General features: G+C 38.5%; 1 protein-coding gene across 2 annotated transcripts in view; it reads right to left on the minus strand.

Moving 5' to 3' along the window:
- The window catches only part of LOC143899702 (solute carrier family 7 member 14), a 66,928-nt gene extending 60,928 nt beyond the window's left edge, over positions 1-6,000 (minus strand). Inside the window, exons 1-2 of one of the 2 annotated variants that reach the window (XM_077410186.1) lie at positions 5,019-6,000; positions 4,538-4,914 (exon numbers count right to left, since the gene is read on the minus strand). The gene's annotated coding sequence lies outside the window, so the exon portion shown is untranslated. Of the gene's footprint in view, positions 1-4,537 lie in introns of both variants that reach the window. The other variant, XM_077410185.1, reaches the window with a different exon arrangement.

A 6,000-nucleotide genomic window follows, 5' to 3' on the forward strand; every position in this document is an offset into this window, starting at 1 on the left:
TAATTCATTAGTTTGAGACACAGCAAATTTTCTCTAACGGCTCTAATTTAATTTAAAGCATTTTGTGTTTAAAGCATTTAAGCATTAATGTAGATGTCAGGCGACGACTGACATCTACATTAACGTAATTGCCGGACCGTTGTTAAACGTTGTTGAACGTCAGGAAGTGACACATTGCTTGTGTATCATCATTTGTCACATGCCACGCGCTTATTCTACAATCTACAAAATAATTACGAGACGCGCTGGCGAAACTATATTACTAGAAGTTAATATCCACGTAAAGAACATTATTCGCGAAGAGCGTCTTGCATGATATAAAATATTGAACAGATTTAAAGGTTGCGGTTGGTGCGCCGCGTAAATATATCACGATGCTGGTTTACGACACAAGTAACGGCACGCAATTGGGCCGAAACCGGAAATATGCACTCTGTTCAAAGTATAAATATATTTTATTTTATTATTCTCAAACGTTATGTTATACCTATGTAAGATCCGTAGCTACGCTGTGAAATCTATCTCACATGTGTCATCGTATCTCCCGACATGGGTCGGACAATGCATCCGCTTTTAGCACATGTCAATATTCTACGTTTAAAGGGCAAAAAGGAGGAAGACATTCCCGTGATACTTGTCAGTGACGAAAGTCAGTGACTTGCGTGGCAGATGATTGCATAATGCCGGGGACAAGTCTATAATAATATAAATTAAGCAAAAAAAAAATGCATGATGAGGCGTAAATAAAAATCTGACCGTTTCGGTAAACAGTAAAATTTTTTTATTTTTTAGTGTTATCAATAAAGCTCAGTAACCACAAATAATAATTTAAAAAATAAAAAGATTGTAAAATAACGATTGTATTTCAATTGTAAACGTGCGGTTATTTACTATAATAGGATTAGTAATATTATCGAGTTTCTTTTTTCATTATACTAATTTTTGCACTTTCTGGATAAGAGTTGACTTTTTCTTTCAGAGTAAGAGAATCGCGATATTGCAACTAAACGTTTCTATTCAATTAGCTCCACGTGAGCAGCTACGATTCCATTTCCTTCGAGTTGGAAGAATGTGAGGAAACTGGCAGTGCAATTAAGTAAACGAGGTAAAGAGGCCGCCTTTTTATTGTCGGTGAAGTGAAGAAGGGTTAACCTTTCGCGGCGAATTTTCTACAAGTTGAAGAAAAGACGTCCGAAAAACGTAGTGAATAATTCTCACCCTGCGATCGGCAGGTTCGTTTATACATTCATAATGTCTTAATGAACGTTTAACAGGGGCAGTTTCCAGATGTTATCCGAACAAACTTTATTCACCGTGATGACCGAGATTTAAATTTTCAGATATTCTCGTCGAGATAAGTTACATGTTATCGATTAATCCTCTAATGCTTTTTGAGAACACGAACCTTCGCCTTCGCTTAACTCTTCGTCAAATCCTTTTAATATTAAAACAACATAATTAAAATAATAGTAAAACAATATAAATTTCAGTATATATTTAACATAAAAATCATAAAATAGCATCCTAACATTTGTTACATTTTATGTAAACATGTATAGAGTAATTATAATTAATTATTTTATCTAGATAAATGCATTTATTCGAAAAATAAACAACATTTTCGATCTTTCTGTAATTTGTGAACTCATCTAATTAACGATTAACCTTTGTTGTCCTATACATCAAAGTGGATATCGTCATCCCGCGTATAATATTCCACACTCTCAAAGTAACCTATTATTGCAAAATTAGCGGGCTATAATTTCAAAATCTCCACAACATTTTTCAAATAATAAAATTTGAGTGTTAGAGTAAATATCGATAATATCAAAATGAGAACGAAGCACTTGACTTTGCCGGTTTGGACCGCACAGACACAAAAAGAGAAATTTAGTTGATTGCACGATTGGAATCCTAATTGTCCATATGTATTGAAATTTATTGAAATCACAGGGCGAAGGAAGATAGTAATTCTGTATTTCCATATTTTGGGTCTCGCCTGTCAAATACGTTAAAATACACGTGTCGTTACAAATATCGCGCCGCAGTTGCGAACGATGAATAATTTATTTCCGCACTTCCCTATAGTTTTGGAACTTCGAAATCCTGCGCGGAGAGAGAGAGAGAGAGAGAGAGAGAGAGAGAGAGTCGCACGCACATTGCTAACGCGTATGAGCGCGTCGCGCGGATATCGAAAGGGAATATTTAACGCGCGCATCCCTGTGGATACCTATAGCGTGGAAACGCGACAAGTACCGTTGGCCGGCCAGCGCTACGTTGTTTCGACGTTGCACAATCACGCGATTATTAATACCGCGACTACTCTCTTGGCGCGACAAGGGGGAAAATGATTCATCGACGAGACACGATCGCGCGCATGCAGCAAACGACGCGCGCGTGGAATTCCGTGATAAAGGTGAGAGTTTGCCCCGTCGCGTACATGCGACCCGCGTATTTTCAGACTCTCCCGGAACCTTTACACGATCAAGCCGCCGAGAAGTAGTTTTTCTGACGCAAAAATAAAAAGTTAGAGGCGCACATCGAGGCTCTTATTGCGTTTATTACCGACGTGTCTCGAGATGATAAGCAATCGCGAGAACCACGCTGCTTGCTGCTTTTACCCGTGTCTGCTTATGTAAGTCTCCGCGTTTACGGACCCTATTTTTCTTTACAAGAAATTAAACTGTGATTTCATTTGGCGACAATGTCGAAATACGACCGAATGACGGTCGACCACATCTTTTTAATATTCAATGCCGAGTACCTCTCGATAATGATTGAAGCTCAGAGTTAATATCTGATAAAAAAATAAGTCCTGTTGAATTTAAATAAACATGGAAGTTTCGTTATTTAATTGCACCGTGGAAAGTTCGCGAAAGGTCCTTTTTATTTTCTAATTATTTGTAACGTGAAAACTGTCCGTACCTCGACACGTTTCAATTGAGAAAAACTTGACCGTTAATTGACGAGGAAATCTGCCGTTAAGGTTTAACTCGGATATTCATAGTATTTTTACGTAATTTACCACATTAGCACCTGTCGATCCGTTTTCATTAAAAGCGCATTGTCCTGGCAGGCAAGAAAAAATTTATCGTCCCTCCGTTCTTTTTATTATCGTCCACATATTTTTACGTATTTGCCGGCGTTTTTACCACATCCAGTTATCCCCGCAAACAATGCGGGGACTTGATCAAACAATTTTTTTCGGCTTTGCCGCGAATTTGTTCTGTCAATCCAAGATTGAAATAATATTACTGTATTTTGTTTTCTCCCATGTTGCTTTTACTATCAAATCAAGTCTTACGAAAGTAATTGGACGTTTGCCGATGATTACGATAAAATTATATTTTAAAATAAATTTTGCAAATAAAAAATCAGATTAAAATGCTAAACATTAATTCAACGGTATGGTTCGGTAGAAAATGATAAAATGTCAATAAGATAACGTAATTTTATATAATAATTGGAAATTTTAATATTTTATTGCAAATTAATATTTTGTGGATAAATTTCGAGAATTTACAATTTTTATATTTGAAAAAATACCAGTAAAATTAATGTGATTTTATACAGTTATCAGAAATTTTAACATTTTATTACACATTAATATTTAATGTATAAGTTATTCAAAACTTATTACCAATGTAAAGTTTAAAATGTAAAACATTAAAATACCTGAATACATAAAGGTATATTTTCGTACTAAACATTTTATTATTTAATACTGAATCGTCAAAATTTATATTTGTATATTTTATGCACAAAGTGAACTGTGTGTCTGAAATATAATTTTTCAATAATTATTGGTAAAATAGTATCAGTTATTTATATAAATGTAAAACTAATTTAATGGAAAAATATATTTAAAAAAATAGAGAAAATATTTTGTTAAAGAAACAAAAAAAAATGAAATTTTTTAATTTTTATAAACTGATTAAATTTAATAAAGCCGATTATTTTATTAATTGTATTAATTATTATTGAATAGAATAACGTTGCATGAAATTTGTTTGTGGTTCAATAAAATAATCTGTCAATGCTTAAAAGAATTATAGGAGTCTAATAAAAATTAACTTCCCATCGAGAAAACGAACTTTCAATTTCGGGAAATATAAACTAAATACGGTAAATTTTACAATGAATTTATTTTACGATGGAAAATTAAGAACTTCGTAGTTTATCATGTTGACACAGTCTGACACACACGCGGTTTCTAAAATCAAATGACGATAATATTAATGGATTAGAAGAGATACACGAACATACAATTTGCACAAATCATAGGAATCACAAGAGAACTATAGTTTTCAGCCCAAATGAGAGATCTACCGTTCAAGTACGAGGGATGTAAGTTGAGATGTAAGCTTGCGGGATAGACAAGCCGAGCCGACTTATTACCTCGGTTTCCGATTATCGATGGGCTCTAATTTAAGCGGGCTAACTGCCTAATTAACTTTCTGCCCCGTGCAATGTATCGCGCGAGTAAAAACGGCCCCAATCAGGGTCGTAATACGAGGGGAGAGTGGTTTCCACTTACCCTGCCTGTCTGTCTTATCCCGTCTCGTCGCAGAGATCACTGTCCCACCTCCCTCGACGAGCGGCACAAAGAATCACAGTTCACGAGAAAAGATATGCACGACGGACGACGACGGCGACACGTAGCTCGTGAGCGATCATCCGCGGAAGGGAATTTCTCTTTGTATTTCTCCCTCTTTCTTTCTCTCTTTCGGACTCCGTCGAGTCACTTCCGGAACTCCTCTAAGGAAATCTCACTGTCCCGAAAGCCTCGGGCCGGAAGAGGACGCGTTCACGACGACGACGGCGACGATAACGATGACGACGATGACGATCGAGCCAAGTACACTCACACGTTTTGCGTTGCGCATGTATATATTTATCTATCTATCTATCCATCTGTATTTATATATATCTCTGTGTATTCATCTCAATGGAACTCACGACGTTTCTTCTTCTCCCTTTCTCTCGCTTTTTCTCCATGTACCCCTCGTTAAACTCACTGGTTCACGAGAACTTCCGATCGCTGATCGCGTTGTTCCTTCTCGCGTTCCACTCCCCGCCCTCTCGCTACCGACTCTATCTCCCTCTTTTTCCCTCTCTCTCTATCTCTCTCTCTTTTTCACGCACACACACACACACACACTCTCTCTCTCTCTCTCTCTCTCTCTCTCTCTCTCTCTCTGCAACTAGGATAAAATGATATGTATTGGTTCGCAACGGCGGCCTCCGAAACTGCACCGCTGTCTTCGCGTTTCACACGTTCACTTCGGCCGGCGATCGAAAGCGTCTGACTTTACCCAGCCACCCCCGTATCATCCGTCCGTCTCGCGTTGGTTGACTTTCCTCCTTTGTGCTGGGTCCGCTCCGTTCCTCGCTCTGTCTTTCTATCTATCTCTCTCTTTCTCTCTCTCTTTCTCTCTCGCTCTCTGTCTTTCTTTCGACGGAGACCCCGTTGCGCGCTCCCTCGGACAACAACCCTTACTCACTATTATTTTTGCTTGACTAAAACTAATACGGATTATATACTCCCGGTGCACACGGCTAATATGTCTACACTCGCACGACTATCCCGTGTGCGCTCTAACCCAAGTCATATTTTAAGTACGACGACGCACGGGTGGCGGTGCGACCGTGGGGTTACACTCTCTGCCTCTCACGCTGCCGCCTCCCTCTTGCGCCCCGGTCGGCCGCGACGCGCCCCTACCCGCCGGAGGTATCCCCACCAGGGATGCCGCTCGCCCTTGACGCGCCACCCCGCCGAACAGTGATGTCTCTCGAAAGTTTAACTTCGTCCCTCCCATTGAGATGTATATGTCGTTTGTTTTTATTTTCTGTCATTAAAGTAAAATGTTATACAGACGATCTTTGTTACTTTAACTTATTCACACGTCGAAAAACGTGGGACGAGTTTATTTTTATTGTTATCCACCCTCGGCTGTGTTAACTAAAATGGTACGTAATACTTTAAAAACTCAAATAGTG

Source organism: Temnothorax americanus, unplaced genomic scaffold (genome assembly GCF_048541705.1).
Source record: "Temnothorax americanus isolate GAGA-0224 unplaced genomic scaffold, ASM4854170v1 Scaffold28, whole genome shotgun sequence".
NCBI classification, from domain to species: domain Eukaryota; kingdom Metazoa; phylum Arthropoda; class Insecta; order Hymenoptera; family Formicidae; genus Temnothorax; species Temnothorax americanus.